Consider the following 18,894-nt stretch of genomic DNA (forward strand, 5'->3'; position numbering starts at 1 on the left):
GAATACAGACCCCTAGAGCTAGAGCTTTATATTCCAGTGTCATGACCTGCATCGTGAATGTCTAAGACAAGTTCCTCACCACCCACTGCTCTGAGCTGTTGCATCTACCAGCTGTCCCAGGCAAATTAATTACCATCTTGACTTCTTGGACCTCCCCAGATTCTAATTGCAAAACAAGCAAAATGTTATTGTGAATAGTTAGAATAATAAAAATTAATCACCCCAAAACACATTTCTGACAATTCTGGCAATTCTCATGACTAGTTTTTTCTGGGACCCTGCACCAGCAAATTCATTTCAGGTTTTATCTATAGCATAAGTGGAGGTCAAGATCTCAGTTCTCACTTAATTCCTACACACCACTTCATATTCAAGTAATTACTCTCACGTTAAGTGGCTGCTTCTCTCAAAGGAATCCTCATTTGGTAGTAAAATAATTACATCACATCCTTGCTTAGAAATCCGATAATACCAAATGTTTTGAAATCCACTGTGTACCACAGAAAGGCGAAATAGATTTTGAGTCCAAGAGATAAACAATTTCGACAGAGGAGGAAACCAGCATTATCCCAAGTAAAGTCTCGATTTTAAAGTTCAAAAATTTTAGAGGCTAATATTACTTCTTCTAATCAAAGGTGTGTCCCTAAGACAAGAGTATCTGAAATTCCACCACGGAGGCAATCACACATGAAAAATATGTAGTGCCTATACACTGCACAACTGTCACCTGCTTATGGGGGAAAAGGCAGAGATGGGCAACAGGAAGACACAAGAAGGTCTCATAAAAAGCTGTTCTCCCATCCTGAGAAGGGATGTTTGTTTGGTTTGTGTTAGGCAGCCCTATAGGCAGCACATATCAGCACACGCATCTCGCAGGCTCTTCACCATGCTGACAGCTGCAATACGGGAGGTGGAGACAGAAGTTTACTCCAAACTTTGCCAAAACAGGCAACATATTACCATTCAATGAGGAGGATAATTGAGACCCCTGTCGAAGTGAAATACAGTCAGCCTTCCATATCTGCAGTTCCTCATCCTGCAAATACTATCTTTTCAATCCTTGGTTGGTTGAATCTGAGGATGGGGAACCCCTGGGTCCAGAGGGCAAACTGTGGGACTTGTGAGCATCCTTGTATTTTGGTACCAACATGGGTGGGAGGGTCCTGGAACCAATTCCTCTAAGATACTGAAGGACAACTGTACTACACACTGTCTGCAAATTTGTGGCTATACTGCCTTTGAAACAGATTGCTTAAACTGATCGCTGATTTTTAACTAAAAACCCAGTTAGAATGTATTGCCCATCCCATTGCAACTTCAATTCTAAGTCCATGCTCCATTCGACTGAAAGAGAAAAAGAACAAGCAAAATTGCTTGTCTCCTTTTCAGTAGAATGCACTTGATTTGCAAAGATGACCTATGATAATGTGATTTCGCCAAGAATCAACAGTTATTATCCCATTATGTTCAACTGCAAATATTTGTAACACAATCACCAAAATGTAAGATACAGAATGAAAAAGCAGCAAATTTTGAATCCGCAAACAACTGTCCTGTGTTTGCTAAAGAGCATCTATGGGAATTAGCAGATGGAGGCTGAATTCTAAACTGCTTTTCAATGGAAACGTCTTTGCCTCACAGGCTCCTTTCTGAAGCCTGCTAGGCAGAGGGCTCCACTGTCAGAACCTCTGCTGGCCGCAGCATTCAAGATAGAAAGCACTGCACGTGGAAGGAAGGGAAAGAGGCCACAAGTCAGCTGGCTGGGAGTGAGCTATGTGAAGCCATCCCAAGAGACTTTGAGAAATGCCTCCTTATTTGTGAGAAAAACTCAAGAAAGTTTCCTATACACTGTGGCATCCATCGGTTACTTAATAAAGTCATTAAACGTTTAGCTCTGATAATGGACTTGCAGATGCCATTGTGGAGAATCCATTTAGGGTCTGTGGATGCTTAATAGCAAAATTAAAATGATAAATTGAAATGGGTTTCTCTGACGTGCGTGCTTAGCTCCGTGCGCCACAGCATACAAGCAGCCTCCTGCATACCAAAGTAAGTGACGCGAATCCAGCCCTGCCGCTGCTTGAGCACAGCCAGTGTTTATCAGTCAGCTCCGAGGAAAACAGGGACTTCGCCTAGGCCCCCTGATTCCTAAGGGGCAGGCAACGGCAAGACCCCTTGTTAGCTGGTAATGATCCTACCGGGCTTCTCCGGATCCAGCATAGCCCAGGACAGAGCACGATTTGCAAGCCCACCCATGAGAGGAAATCTCAGCTGAGCCACTCATTAGTTGTGAGACATGTGGGCAAATTTCTCATCCTCTGAGCCTATAGAAGGAGGGGTAATACTTTTTTGGGGCTGTTGTTGTGGTAATATCCTAACCCAATTAAGTCAGAATCTCTGGGAAAGGGACCCACGTATTAGTAGTTTCTAAGGCTCTCCCAGGTAATTCCAATGGGCAGCCGCTGTCTCAGAGGCATGATACTGACCAAGGGAACCTGACAGGTGGTGAAGGGGACACCGGATGAGGCGATCTGCAGCAACTGGAGACCAGCTCTCAAAGGGAAAGCAAATCAGAAAGCAGCTCCGTTTACGTGCAGAGAGGGGGAGTTTCTATGCAGTTAAGGTTACGGGGAGAAGCTAGAAGGACTAACTTCTGGGGAAGAGGAGGGGATTTGGTAGGCGAGAGGGCAAGAGGTTAAAAACAAGAATCGGGGCTGGGCAAGGTGGCTCACACCTGTAATCCCAGCACTTTGGAGGCCAAGATGGGTGGATCACCTGAGGTCGGGAGTTGGAGACCAGCCTGACCAACATGGAGAAACCCCATCTCTACTAAAATTACAAAATTAGCTGGGAGTGGTGGTGCATGCCTGCAATCCCAGCTACTCGGGACGCTGAGGCACGAGAATCACTTGAACCTGGGAGGCAGAGGTTGCAGTGAGCCGAGATCACGCCATTGCACTCCAGCCTGGGCAATACGAGTGAAACTCCATCTCAAAAAAAATAAAGAAAGAAACTGGTGAAGGCTGGGAACCATCAGTGAGGTGATGGGAGAGGAAGCTGGCCTGTGAGAGGTGAAAGGTCTTTGAGGAGTCCTAACAACTCCAGGGCCTCACTGCCAAGGGTCAATCTGCTTGGCTTCAGATTTTTTGGGGAGCACCCAATGGCGTGGATGTCTAAGTGGAGAAAGACTGTAGTTGGGTGAGGGATGTGCTAGGAGAATGAGATGACAGTGAGTGGTTCTTCTCTGTTCTGTCTGGCTCAGTCACCTGGGCCTGGACTTGTCATGATGTCCAACTGATGCCCCTGTGGAGCCTTCCACCCACCCTCCCTGTAGGGTGTGCAGTGAAGATGTTGGCCTTTCCAGACACTGCCCAGTTTTCCTATCCTCCAAAATGGCTCCTGATCAAGCTACCTGAATTCAGTGGAGAAGGAACTCAACAATACTAGTCCCTATAAGCATTAACAGGTGCCAGAATAATGTTTCCCATAAAGAAATGATGACTATTCTAAGAACACATTTGTATTAGTCCACACAATTCTCCAGTCTCAAAAGGACGCTTCCAAACCATCTTGTTCAGATGCCTCTTCCCATCGGATGTTTGACCTTCTAAACACGAAAGTGTATCAAAACAAACAAAAGCAAAACGCCAGCCATAACCATGCTAGTCATCATGTTACCCAAGGAGGAAAGAATGACAATCCAAGTTCCATAATCTGCAAGTTAAACATCTCTCGGCCTTTGCTTTGAATGAGTTAAGAGCCAAGCTAAAACCTCACAAGGGAAAGTGACACCTGCGAAAGCCCACCACCCTCCCTTGACAAAGTTAACCTGGTGACAGGGTCTCTATTCAAATGCCCTGTGCTTCCTTTCTCTTACGGGCCAGCATAGAATGTATTGATCAAGACATTCTAAGAAAGACAAATAATAGCTCTACTTTCTTTTCTTTCTTATTTCCTGGTTTCATGAAATTACTCAATAGAACAGTTATGTTGCACACCTTGCAATCTTCTTATCAAGACCTTACTCTACTGAGAAAAAAAGGGAGAGCGTTTCTTAAGAAGTGACAATATATGAGAGGCAAAGCCCTATGGAAACCACATCAACCACAAGATGGGTTTTTGGCTTTTTGCTTTTTTGTTTGGCTGGTTGGTGTTTGCTACCAAATCTATTTTCTCATACTTCTCCTTCTGAGACATGCAGGCTGGTTAGAATATTCACTACTACATAACCCAGTGCTCTCAAAATCAGTGCCTAATTAAAAATACATTCACTGTCTAGCCAAGTATGGTGAATTTGCAGAGGACCTTGAAGCCGCATAACCACCTCTCTCAGCATCAGGGGTGGAGAATATCAGTTTGAATCTCCCCGTCTGCACTCAAGGGCTGGCTAGTGGTGGTTCTGTTGGAGAAGGGCAGTGACTGTGAACCTGACATTCATCTCTCACAGCATGTTTTCAGCAATTCTGGTGATTTGGGATTTGTTGCAAATTTTAAAATGAAAAGAAAAACCTATGTCCTGCAATGTCTACTAAAAACAAAAATCCTCCAGAAAAAAAATACAAGCCTCGGGAGAAAGCACTTGCAGTATGTACAGACTATGGCTTGAATAAGTGATCTTACACAAGTGCGTTTTCCATTCTAACAACAATCCATTAACCTCATTTATAAATCACAAGTTATAGCTGTCAAAATAGCTTTTAGAGCTGCCAGCTGTTACAGAGCGCATCTAGCGATGCCATTAATCCCTTAATTTTTAGCTTCATCAGTAATACAGTGGAACACAGACCAGGACTCGTTCCCCATACAAGCACACTTGAAAAATATGGTCCTGATTTTAGAGGCAGAAGACAATAATTTGGGAGAAATTCCCTCTGTCCTCCAAAAGCATGAGTTTTGACTTCTGAATGGGGGTAGGGTGGGAGTGGGAAGACTGAGAGGCAGTTCAGATATACCCCAAATATCCCACAAAATATGAATTAAATACTTCAGAGGCTCTGTGTAATCCTTCCTTATAACTCTGTCAACTTTATTTTAGCACCTATTGTTTGGAAAGCCCATTTAAACAATGTGCTTGTGACTCCTTTTTCTTTCTCTCTCTCTCTCTCTCTCTCTCCCATTTAAACAAAGTGCTTGTGACTCCTTTTTCTTTCTCTCTTTCTCTCTCTCCCTCCCTCCCTCCCTCTCTCTTTGTTTTTGTTTTTGTTTTTTTTGACGATGGCTTGCTCTGTCCCCCAGGCTGGAGTGCAGTGGTGCGATCTCAGCTCACTGTAGCCTCCGCCTCCCGGGTTCAACCTGCCTCAGCCTACTGAGTAGCTGAAATTACATGTGCCTGCCACCACGTCTGGTTAATTTTTTTGTATTTTTCATAGAGTTGGGGTTTTACCGTGTTGTCCAGGCTGGTTTCAAACTACTGACCTCAAGTGATCCACCCACCCTGGCTTTCCAAAGTGCTGGGATTACAGGCATGAGCCACTGAGCCTAGCCATAATTTTTTTTTTCATATATACTTTAAGTTCTGGGATACATGTCCAGAACGTGCAGGTTTGCTACATAGGTATACACGTGCCATGGTGGTTTGCTGCACCCATTAACCCATCACCTATATTAGGTATTTCTCCTAGTGCTATCCCTCCCCTACCTGCCCCCACCCCCCGACAGGCTCCAGTGTGTGATGTTCCCCTCCCTGTGTCCATGTGTTCTCATTGTTCAACTCCTACTTATGAGTGAGAATATGCAGTGTTTGGTTTTCTGCTCCTGTGTTAGTTTGCTGAGAATGATGGTTTCCAGGTTCATCTACCTCCCTGCAAAGGACATGAACTCATCCTTTTTTATGGCTGCATAGTATTCCATGGTGTGTATGTGCCACATTTTCTTTATCCAGTCTATCATTGATGGGCATATGGGTTGGTTCCAAGTCTTTGCTATTGTGAATAGTGCTGCAATAAACATACGTGTGCATGTGTCTTTATAGTAGAATGATTTATAATCCTCTGGTTAGATACCTAGTAATGGGATTGCTGGGTCAAATGGTATTTCTGGTTCTAGATCCTTGAGGAATCGCCACACTGTCTTCTACAATGGTTGAACTAATTTACACTCCCACCAACAATATAAAAACATTCCTTATGATTCTTTAAAATATTAATAAGTAAACATGGCTGGGCCTGATGGCTCATGCCTGTAATCCTAGCACTTTCCAAGGCAGGCAGATCACTTGAGTCCAGGAGTTAGAGACTAGCCTGAGCAACATGGTGAAATTCCATCTCTACAAAAAATGCAAAAATTGGCTGGGCGTGCTGACTCGTGTCTGTGGTCCCAGCTACTCAGGAGGCTGAGGTGGGAAGATCACCTGAGCCCAAGGAGGTTGAGGCTGCAGTGAGCCATGATTGTGCCACTGTACTCCAGCCTGGGAAACAGAGCAACACCCCGTTTCAAAAAAAATAAAATGAAATCAAAATAAAAAAAGAAAATATACTTACTCCCATTGCTGCCACCCAACAACTGTGGGACCTTGGTCAAGTCAACAGCAGTAGCTTTGGTTCTCACCTGATTGTTTTGTTTTGTAAAATACTTGAACTCTCTCGAGCTCTGAGCTCTAACCTTCTCTGACTCAGATCACATTTGGGACTCAGTCAAGAGGGGCAGGTTACACTGCTTTGACACCTGGAGAGACAGAGTACAAAGTGGCTTGTTTAGTCCACATGTGCTTAAATAAATAATAATGGATAATGGACACCTCAATGGAAAGAATTCGTTCCTTAACCACTTGGTTCAAGATCTGCAAGCAAACAAAATGATTTCAAGAAGTATAGACTGTAACTGCTAGTGAAACGGTCTCCAATATTCACATCTGCGGGACTAGAAAGGGAGAGTTTCTTTGTTTTGTTTTCTGTTTCCTAAGAATGCAAGCCAACGCCCCATCCAGCGAGGGGTGGCGCTTCCTCATGAGGTCGTGTGGGCTTCTGGGAAACGCCCCCTCCCTGCTGTTACTGATCTTGAACCTTGACAGCAAGCAAAGTAGAACATATTTGTATAGTAAGAGCACAGAGATGGAGCAGACAGGTGCCAGTCTTCCTGCCAGCTTTATTTGAAACGCAAACAAAACACTTTCAGCCTGATGCTATTCCTAAAGCAAGTTTGCTTCTGTAGGAAAAAGGGCTTTCCCCAAACAAGTGTACTATCAATGACAATGACTCACTTTCAAAATTGCTGTTGCCTTAATCTTTTAAAAAAATTATCACCTCCAGAGCCCAGTGCGATGGCTCATGGCTGTAATCCCAGCACTTTGGGAGGCCAAAGGGGGTGGATCACCTGAGGCCAGGAGTTCGAGACCAGCCTGGCCAACGTGGTGAAACCTCATCTCTACTAAAAACACAAAAAAAATTACCCGGGCGTGTAGTGCCCCTGTAATCTCTGCTACTCGGGAGGCTGAGGCAGGAGAATCGCTTGAACTCGGGCGGTGGAGGTTGCAGAGAGCCGAGATTGCGCCATTGCACTCCAGCCTGGGTGATAAGAGCAAAACTCTGTCTCAAAAAAAAAAAAAAAAAAAAAAAAAATATCAGTTCCAGAAGATAATCATGTGATAGATGCAGATGATCAATAAAGCGTTTGCACTTTTTGAACCCAATACTGACTTACAGGAAATGATGTGCTTTAAATTCAGAGCAAACACAGACTATCTTAGAAACTGGAAAATATACTTATTTCTTCATCAAACTGTACAAATGACTTCTTTTCTCCTCTACAACTCACCTAAATGATAGACTGTAATACTTCAAATTTTTTTTGTTTTTGTTTACATAATCCTCCCCCCCTTTTTTGCATTAAATTGATTTTTTTTTTTTACCCTAAGACATTACAACCAGAGAAGTTACTGTGAAAAAGAACTTTGCTATAATATTCATTTGTCTCAAACTTTCTGGTTATTGTTCTTAAAAAAAATCCTCTTTTCATCTTTTCCATAAACTCTCCATTGAGAATTATAGGCTCTTTGGTAATCAGTAGATTGAAAAAGACACACACACACACACACACACACACACACAGTGAAATGCAGCTCTCTGATGTGTACTTCCTAGCAAGGAAAAAATAGTCCAATAGCAAACTCAATAATGTGAATCACTGGCAAGACACGAAAACGTTATTTGGTATCCATTCCTATGACAATGGGAAAAACAGTTCTGAGAGCGAAAAATTTTTATATCAATTAGGTTATGTCCTCTAAAACTGTTTCCAGTTATTGCTTCTGGGGACTGAGGGGACAATATATTTGCTTTGATATGTAAGTTTTTACAATGGAGCATTAGTCTTACGTGGTCTCAATACACTCCCCACTCTGTCGTTCATAAATCATGTTCTTCACATTAACTACTCCTAAAATAAAGTGCCTGAATCTTGCAGTCCAGACCACCACATGCTCACAGTGCATCTCGCATTTCATCCTCTTTGTTGACCTCCAAGTTCACTCTCCAAAGCCTCTGAACATCGTTTTGCAAAAGCCTCGGTTCCACCCTGGGTCCCCATGCATTATTCAACACTTGATTAATCCCTGTGATGGGTTCCTATGCCATCTGGATGTGTCAAGTCAAAAGGAAGTGTCACACATCGAAGACAGAGTACTAAGACACATAGTACTAACAGGGAGGGGTCCCTTTCAGTTCTGTCGATAAGAAAAAGTGTACAAGAAAAAGTTGAGTTTTGAGCTGGGTCTGGATAGGGAAAAAGTGCCAATGGCAGGGAAGAGAGAAATAAGACACCGACATGTGTCCGTTCTTTGTTTTTGTTTTTGGTTTTGTTTGAGACAGGGTCTTGCTCTGTTGCCCAGACTGGAGTGCAGTAGCTCAGTTATGGCTCACTGCAGCTTTGACCTCTCAGGCTCAAGCAATCCTCCAGCCTCAGCCCCCCAAGTAGCTGGGACTACAGGTGCATACTGCCACACCCAGCTAATTTTTTTTGTATTTTTTGTAGAGACAGGGTTTCAACATGTTGCCCAGGCTGGTCTCAAACTCCTGGGCTCAAGCGATCCTCCCACCTCAGCTTCCCAAAGTGCTGGGATTACAGGTGTGAGCCACCGCACCCAGCCATGTGTTCTTATTTATCTCATGTCAGGCAATGGCAAAGAGTGCAATGTGGGAGTGATGCCGAGAGATCTGGTAACGGCACGTCTCAACGTGCAGGTTTCAAAGATCACTGCATTCGTGGTGAATGATGTACAACACTGATATGTGCCGACAGAAGTCAGAATGTAATTACCTCTTGGGGAGCAATAACCAGAAGGAGATGCAAGGGAGGCTTCTGGGGCGCTGGTGAGGTTCTCCAACCTGACCTGGGAGAGGGTTACTCGTGCATTCACCTTGTAAGAACTCACCAAGGTATACGCTTAAGATTCGCTCGCTTTATCAGGTATAAATTGACCACAGACAAACCCTAAAAATCCCCAAACCACCAAGCTGTCTGCAGAGAGAAGGAGCTGAAGGAGACCGAGTTGGAGGCAGGAAGGCAGCTGCTGTGTCCATGCAGGGGAGAGATGAAGCCAGGGAAGGCCCTGTGGACAGAACAGGCCGATGTGAAATGTCTTTGGAGATGAGGCCAATGGGACTTGCCAATGGAAAAAGAATGACTCCTGGATTTGAAACTTGGTTATGTCAGTGACAGCTTCTGAGCTCTCATAAAAACACCTGACATTGCTTTTAACAGTGGGCTTTCTGTCTTTACACTGAATTCTGTCTCTGTCTCCCTCTCTTAGGCATTCTCTGATCAGAATGCCTCGCCTTGAGAAAAGGCTCTACCTGTAAGGTTCCTTCACCTCTAGGGGCTTGCCTCCTCTTTGGTACGATGGGGATTTACAAGTGTCTATACAAGTGTACAAAGTGCATAGGACAGCACCTGACACAGTAAGCACCCAGTCAGTGTCAACCATTAGTATTATGGAAAATGGATCACTGCTTTTGTTACCCTGTCCCTCCATTTTCTGGGTCAACAGTGAGACCATGTCTTTGCTTGATAATACTGTTTCTCAGGCAAAAAATTAGCATTCTAGTTGGAAAAGCCTAGAAACCTGGAGATCATCTTGGGATTTTCTGCATCTTGGTCAACCTCGTGCTCCCTCAAATCCTATCATTTCTTTTGTGTTCAATGCTGTCTGTATCCATTGCTTGATTTCTGCCCTAGTTCAAGCTTTAGCTTTTCATGGTTGATTTAATGCAATATCCTAAGAGCTGATCTCCCTGCCTTTGAGTGCCTCTTGTTTAGTTCCGCCTTAACGCTCAATCTGTCACGTCTCCTTTAGTTCCTAAAGTGTGCCTCCTCGCCGTCATTAAATGGAGCCCAGCCTCCTTATACAAGGGCCTCCACTTTTCTAAAATCTCCTGCTGCTCTCTTTCATAAAGGCTCAGTCCTGGGTTGAGAAGTAAGAAAGAAATCCTGAATGGTTTTCAACAGTCATCTAAATTTTTTCATAACATGAGTGCAGGCTATACTGTGGGAAATTAGCAAGAGCTAAGCCAAGATAAAAACTAAATGAAGATGAAGATAGCAACTTTCTTACAAATCTAGCACTTTACACATAATACACTTTATGTAATTAATGATTTCAAGTTTGACCAGCCCGAACCTTGACAGTGATCAGGAATTAATAACCTGATAGGTAGACAGCAGGGAAAACATTATTCAATCAATAGACAAGAGAAATAAGTGAATAAGCAACTGCTTCAAAGAATCCCTGTGAGCGGTAACACCAACAGACCCAGGCAGAGCCCCTCACTTCGGGGAGACCCATTCTGGCCCTCCTCTGGCTACATCCTTCCCCCGCGGCAACCAAAAGGGCAAATCTTCCTGAAATTAACATCCCACCTGTTCTGGGGGCCCAAGATTTGGAATTCTCAGAACCTATGCAAGTCTCTTCCGTGGGCACCTCTAGACCAAAGGGCTACAGGGCATTTGTTTTGGTGAAGGTTGGACATGTAGGCTGGAAAATCCCCATGCATGAGCTGGAGTTCCCTTAAGATGTACGGGCAAGCTGGGCACCGTGGCTCACACCTGTAATCCCAGCACTTTGGGAGGCCGAGGTGATTTCCTGAGATCAGGAGTTCAAGACCAGCCTGGTCAACATGGCAAAACCCTGTCTCTACTAAAAATACAAAAATTAGTCGGGCATGGTGGCATGTGCCTGTAGTCCCAGCTACTCAGGAGGCTGAGGCAGAAGAATCACTTGAACCCGGGAGGCGGAGGTTGCAGTGAGCCACGACTGCACCACTGCATTCCAGCCTGGGCGACAGAGCAAGACTCCATCTCAGAAAAAATAAAAATAGATGTACGGGTAGCTGAGAGCAGGAACAGGAGGGGAAGAGGACAGCCCGCTTCTGCATCACACGTTCTGGCATGGGAGGTCACTCCAGGCTAAGCTTGGTGGATCACAACTATAATCCCAGTGCTTTGGGAGACCAAGGTGGGAGGATCTCTTGAGGCCAGGTGTTTGATCAGCTTGGGCAACACAGGGAGACCTCATCCCTACAACAAAATTTAAAATTAGCTGGGTGTTGGGGAAGGGAGGGTATGGTGTAAGTCTGTATTCCTAGCTACTCAGAAGGCTGAGGCAGGAAGATCACCTGAGTCCAGGAAGTCAAGGCTGCAGTGAGCACCACTGCACTCCAGTCTGGGCAAAAGAGCAAGACCTTGTCTCATTAAACAAATAAACAAACAAACAAATAAATAACTAAATAAAACGTGTGTGGAGAAAAGAATGAAGCCACAGGAAATTGGGTCCTAACCTCACATACAATGCCCCAATTCTAAGACTTAAAATTCTATATAGCATCATCAAGATACAATGGGTTGAGTTAGGATTTGGGGGGCTATTCCCTAAGTGTAGGAGAACTTCTTGCAAATGTGAAAGTATCAACCATGAGATCTGAAGCATATAAGACCCCAAAAGATAAAGTGGGCAATAAATCTACTCGTAACCTGAAATTAAATTAGCGAACCAATACATAGACTTACAGAATTATGGTTATCTCTTCCCAGAAATTACAGAAATGCAAAAGTCAAAGCAAATTTAAAACACCATCCTTCACCTGTCAAAGTAACACTACCAATATCACTGACGTGGCCAAATTTGAACACTCATTTGTTCAAGGTAGCATCGAAATTAGCACAACCTGTAAAAACACGTTCTTTAGCAACCTTTATCCAGTTTGCAGAGGGAGGCTAGCAAGTTAAGTGACTTATCTAATGTAAGTGGCTGAGCTGGGGATTCAAATCCACATCCTGACCACCACACACAGGCCCCTTCTACTTTGCATGAAGCCTAGATGTTTACCCTAAGGAAATAACAGGAGGAAAGCACAGAAACAAAGCCACTTCCTGCAGAATGGAAAGAAGCTGCCAATGTGTTCACTGGCAACTTTAAAACATGGCCTTGTTAAATGTAATATACCTTTAGAATTACACAGAAGGAATGGTAATTCTCTAAGTGAAAGCAAAATATGAGTGTTTCAAGCTAACTGCAACTCAGTCAAAAGTCAAAGGTTTGTGAAATATGATTGCCAAAATGGGGCATTGTGAGTATTCTGTAAAGTATCTCATACTACAATATTTTCGAAAAGAGCTGGGCACGGTGGCCCACAACTGTAGTCCTAGCTACTTGGGGGGTGCTGAAGTGGGAGGGTCTCTTGAGTCCAGGACTTCAAGGTTACAGTGAGGTGTGATTGTGTCCCTCCAGCCTGGACAATAAGAGGAAGAAGATCCTTTCTGGGGGAAAAAAAAAAAAAAAGGAAAGAAAGAAAAGAGCACTTGTTTGGTTTGGTAGCACAGAGACTAAAATTGAAACGATACAGAGATTAGCATGGCCCCTATGTAAAGATGAGACCCAAATTTGTAAAGCGTTCCATATTTGTATATACAGTGTGTGCCGTGAGCTATTGAAAGCTGAATGCATTAAGCATAGTTTGAAACTTAAGTCACTCCTTGGTTAACAAGTAAATGTGTCAGAAATTTATCATACAGAAAAGGGTGGAAGGGTGGGGCATTCCCTTTCATCCAGGAATTAGGCCTACAGAAATATTTGCACAAGCACAAATGAATATGTATATTATATATAATTTTCATTTTATACATGAAAGTTATACTGTATATGAAAGGATGTTCAATTTCAGCATTACTTGTAATAGGAGACCATGAGAATCAATTTAAATGTCAATCAGTAAAGAGACTGGTTAAGTAAATTAGAGTATATCCATGTCACTGAACATGTAGCCAGTAAGCAGTCTGCCAGGTCTGCGTACACTGAACCAAAAGGTGCTTATGATTTCCTATTGAGTGAAAAAGGCAAGTTACGCAACAGTATTATCTATATGCATATATTTTTAAAAAACCAACGGAAAGGATATGTTTGTGTGTGTATGTAAGAAAAATCTCAGAAGACAAATAAGAGGGAATGAAGGAACTTTTTTTCTTATATGGTGGCATTTGCACAATGACAATATACCACTTTTATGCTTAAAAAATATATTTTTAAAAAATTTTTTCAAGTTTGATTTCACTTGCTTATTTATTTACTCTTTTAAAGAGACCAGGTCTCACTCCATCACCCAGGATGGAATGTAGTGGTGCAATCATTAGCTCACTGCAGCCTCGACCTTCTGGGCTCAAGCAATCCTCCCACTTCAGCCTCCCATCAGTAGCTAGGACTATAGGCGCATGCCACCTCACCGGCTTTCGCTTGCTTATTGTCTCCATCCCATTTCTATTATTTAAATGTCTCATTAAGCAGTGTTAAGGGTCAGTTTTAAAAGAAAGAGAGAGAAAATAAATTTTTAAAATGTTTAAATAGAATGCCTTCTCCATGGTCAGATTTTTCCTACCTTTATCCTTTATCATATATTTCTCGTTTCTTCTTGCATACATATTAAAAACTGCTGTACATTTTTTCCTCGGTCAAGGAGAGTTACATATAAATAAACTCACCATTCTTAAGTTAATCACACACAAAAAAAATCTGAAACCTAAGAGCTGTTCTTCAAGATCACCTAAAACAGTCCCTTCCATGACACTGACGAGAACCAAGTCCTGAAAGAATGTTACTTGCCGAGCATCACAGACCTTGTTAGGATTTGAAACCATGCCAGAGAAATTCCTTCTCTATCCCTACTTTCTTAAAAAAAAATAACATTTTTTGATGAGACCAGGGAATACAATCTTTTAAAACACTGAAACAACAGTGAATGTCTTCCTAAGTAAGTCCGACTCAGGTTCTGGGTGTGAGCCCTCGAGGCCACTCAAACAGTGTAGGCAGTAATGACAGTCCAATTTCAAATCCACTATAACTGCTTATTGAACAATTTATTCTAGGAATTTTAGAAAATAGAAATGAAGTAAGTTTTAATGAAGAACACTTTAAAAGCCATTGTTCTAGGCTAAGAACTAGACACTACTGTTTATTAATTGCAGCACCAGTAACATCATTGCAGAGAGAAAGTGGTGGTCTCCAACACAACAGTGTTCAAAGAACAGAACTTCCCAGAAACTGGATGCTATGATTCTTCTTTGACAAAAATACATGACACAGCCAGGCGCGGTAGCTCAAGCCTGTAATCCTGGCCCTTTCGTAGGTCAAGGAGGGAGGATCACCTGAGGTAAGGAGTTCGAGACCAGCCTGGCCAACATAGCAAGACCCTGTCTCTACTAAAGATACAAAAATTAGCCGGGCATGGTGGTGGGTGCCTGTAATCCCAGCTACTTGGGAGGCTGAGGCAGGATAATCACTTGAACCCGGGAGGCGAAGGCTGCAATGAGCCGAGATCACACCACTTTACTCCAGCCTGGGTGACAGGGTAAGACTCTGTCTCAAAAAAAAACCAAAAAACAAAAAAACAAAAACACAACATCTGAATTCCCCTTCATTGTAAATCCATCCACATTAATACATTATAGACCCCAAAGAAAGTTAATAAAAAATTAATCCATAAACTTTTTACATACTACCTTAAGTGATACATTTTCATAATTGTAGATTTTAAATAAAATATAAAAAAGGACAATTTCTATTATTTCCCTTCCACGATATTAAGACAAAAGAGATCTTTCTTGCTAGAAAAAAATAAAAAGACACACACACACACACACACAAACCTATTAGCTATTCTCTAAGGATCTGAAAAGGGAAGACATAACATGTTTTACATATTTCAATGATTAATGCTGTATTTAACATTAGGAAAAACATCAGCACCAGAAGAACCAATATAGTTAAAGGGTAAATCCTTACAAAACCCACATATTACTCTTAAAATTTGTTCCTGATTATATTCTTACTCACATTGAAAATGTCTTTTATATTTGTTGAAGAACAAAAGAAAAAACTAAGTAAAAAATAGGATTTATATTCCTGTTAAAATAAAAGATTAACAAAGAAAATGCTAAATAGGAGGCAAGAGTCTGCTTGCAGGTTTAAACCTGATCATTTTGTAAAGCCCTAATAGTTAACTCATTCAATAAATATCTATTAAACACCTATTACTTACTAAGCACCAAATTTTGAGGTAAAGGAATTTAGCATGCATTGTTTCAAATTATTTCAGTTCTACAAAGGTCTCCTATTGGAAACATATATATGTTTACAAACAATATGCCTTTCCATTCATTTTGCATTTAAAAAGCACTTCTTAAAGAGGAGTGGAGACAGAAACCAGGATTTTTGTCTATAGGTGTGGCTATCATACGAGCACTTCACTCCCCCAAAAGATAAAATCCAGGCTGTCTTTTAAATCAATAGCATATGTATTGCTTACTAAAGCAACCCAATCTATGTGACATTCATAACTGATAAAAGTATCTTGCAACCTCATTAATTAATAGCCATTTTCAGACATTTGCTCAGTATCTCCATCTGCTACGGTGGACATCTGGAGCCCCCGTGTGTAGAAACCCACCTTTAAACAGCTGCAGAAGTAATTACCCCTAGGAAAGGACGGATTCCTATTCATTTTCTTCGGTATCTTCAAGATTGCATAGGTTGTTGTATTTGTTTTTAGGTTTGTTTGTTTCCTTGTTAACTAAATGACCAAGAGCAAGATTAGACTTTAATTGCTTCAATTGATTATGTGCTCGTGGAGATGCACACACAAAGCATTCCACCTCAAACTGCCAAGAAAAACTCAATCCTTCCATACTATTCCATAAAAGATAGACCTAAAGGGCAAGTCCCCTTGTATTCTTACTACTAAATAGATAAATCAAGAAAAAGGGACAGAGGCATCAATGGGCAATCTAAAGCAGTCATAAAAGCATACGATCGTGATAAAGCACAATCAGTGACTTGCTAGGGGGAACAGGCAAATAAATAAATAATAAATACATAAGTTAAGTCTTGGATCCCCTGGTGTTTTGTGCTCCTGGAGCCACTCCCAGCTGCGCTGGCTTTTCTTTGTGCGAGGCTCAGGGAGGCTCCGTCCACTGGGAGATTGCTCTGCAGTGACTGCAAGGCTGGTCAGCACTGGAGGAACTGAATCCCTTCAACGGCCAGACCGCTGACTCAGCCAAGTTACTCTAATTAGCCATCCTTTCTCAATTCCATTACAGCCTAAGCAAAAACCATAAACATGTTTTGATGGGTTGATGCAGAAAAAAAAAAACAACACACATTAAAAAACACCAACATGCAACCGAATGTACTGGCAGCTATGAAAATGTCTTCATCATTTTCAAACATGAAGCAAATTCCTGGAGGAAGGAATCAAAATTTGCCACTTGTTCCTGGCTCTATTAGCAAGCACTCGCAGTCAGGGACTATAACCACCAGGACACCTTGCTATGAAAATGAACTTTTACACCATTTTAGCTTTGCTACATTTAAATTTTATTCAAGATTTTTTTAAAAGGGCATTCAGGAACATGGAAAGATTTTTTTATCTAAGTACAATATTGTTTGTTCTACACTGAAAATTGCATTTCAAGGTCTCTTTAGGCTCAACACTACACCAAAAGTATGCTTACACACACAATTCCAGTTCGATCAATTTGTTAACCAACAACTGCTAGACCAAGGCGAACAAATGCTTAGTGGTGACATCTATTGATGATTACGTTCAGTCTAATTTCATTTGCCAGCGATTTTCTTTCTGCAAAGATAAATGCTAACCAATCAAATGGAACCAGTCTGGATGTCTAGATGATAAGAACAATTTTCCAGATCAACGAGGTATTCTATTGATTTAATCAGCATAAAACCATTCAACAAAAATAAGCATAAAAACAGCCTTTCTGCAATCCCACACTGGAGTGGAAAATACAAAGGCACCACTTGGCGGCGAAGTCATACATTTGATGGAAGGAAAATGATACGCAGGTGGTCCTGCTGACAACAGATGGTAGGAAAATAATCCCAAAAAACCTTACTCCTTCCAGTGATCATGCCATCGTAGAAGATTTCTCATTTTTAACATCCAAATTCCTAAATCCATGTAAAATGTATTAAAGTATTCTGATAAAAAAAAAACAAAACTGTCAATGATTCATCCAAACGTCTTCTACAACAAAATACGAACATGAGAAAGGTGACGTCTGCTATCGTGGAATTTCTGAGTGAAGGTCTCAGTTACTCTGTTTTGTTGACCACCTTCTTGGAGGGTAGATTTGTTTTTCATAATCCACTCTTCCACAGATTTTTTTTTTCCCTTTTCTAGATGGAAAATTTACAATTTTAGGGCATCTGTTACTCTGAGGGCTCAACATCCCGAAAGCGAATAGCACTGGAAACCTCAGCCTTTTAAACTCCAGGGACACCTCCAAGCCCCAGCCTCTCTCGAATGCAAACCTCTCGCCTTTCAAAATGTGTTTTCCAGACACAGCAAGTAAGAGCTGGGAGGAAAGACGGTTTACATCCCCTTGTTGGGGAACAGAAACAGTGGTTGGCGAGTACAACCAGTGTTACCACTTTATCACATATGGGTCAAACATGTTTGTGAGAACAATTGTAATAAAAATTAAAAAAAAATTTTTTTTTGGAGACAGGGTCTTGCTCTGTCACCCAGGCTGCAGTGCAGTGATGCGATCACGGCTCATTGCAGCCTCTAACTCCCAGGCTCAATCAATCCTCCCACCTCAGCCTCCCAAGTAGCTGGGACTTCAGGAATGTGCCATCAGGCCTGGTTAATTTTTATATTTTTTGTAGAGATGGGGTTTCACCCATGTTGCTGAGGCTGATCTCCAACTCCTCAGCTCAAGAGATCCATCTGCCTCGGTCTCCCAGAGAGCTGGGATTATAGGAATGAGTCACCTAGCCCAGTGATGATTAGAAATTCTTACCTCCATTTTTATACTGTTGTTTCTATGACCTTGAGCTTTTCTTAAAAATGCCTTTGAAGTTAGAAACTGCCTATAAAATTGTGAAATGCCGCCAACTCACAAACACTGCTTTTTTCTAAGAACACACAAAAGTGATAATGGTTGTGTTAAATAGGAACTTCTATTTTCTGTTATATTTTTATATCTTTCTATAATTTCGAATTTCCATACTTATAATGTTTAAAGATCCCTACCTTATCAAGGACAGAACTTTTTTTGCATAATTCATGACTTTCTTCAGGAAAACATTCCTAACAAAATGTTTCTGATACACTTTAATGAAATCATGATCTATAATTTTAAACCACTTCCCTGCCACCCAACCCCTCCCACCTCCTCCACCATCACCACACACCCCCAGGTGAACTGAAGGTAGGCTGGGTGCAGTGGCTCACGCCTGTAGTCCCAGCACTTTGGAAGATGGAGGCAGGTGGATTGCTTGAGCCCAGGAGTTCCAGACCACCTTGGGTGACACGGTGGAACTCATCTCTACAAAAAAATACAAAAATTAGCAGGGCATAGTGGCATACCCCTGCCCCGGTAGTCCCAGCTACT

The 18,894-nt window shown here is 42.0% G+C and overlaps 1 protein-coding gene and 1 non-coding gene across 3 annotated transcripts in view; one reads left to right on the forward strand and one right to left on the reverse strand.

The window, feature by feature from the left end:
- Nucleotides 1-18,894, reverse strand: part of AKAP12 (A-kinase anchoring protein 12) — a 120,386-nt gene that overhangs the window by 66,257 nt on the left and 35,235 nt on the right. The gene's annotated exons all lie outside the window — the stretch shown is intronic.
- LOC119625444 (U6 spliceosomal RNA) lies at nucleotides 12,790-12,893 on the forward strand. Its single transcript, XR_005241644.1, has one exon. It is a non-coding gene; the product is annotated as a U6 spliceosomal RNA (small nuclear RNA).

This window comes from Chlorocebus sabaeus, chromosome 13 (assembly GCF_047675955.1).
Source record: "Chlorocebus sabaeus isolate Y175 chromosome 13, mChlSab1.0.hap1, whole genome shotgun sequence".
Classification (NCBI taxonomy): Eukaryota; Metazoa; Chordata; class Mammalia; order Primates; family Cercopithecidae; genus Chlorocebus; species Chlorocebus sabaeus.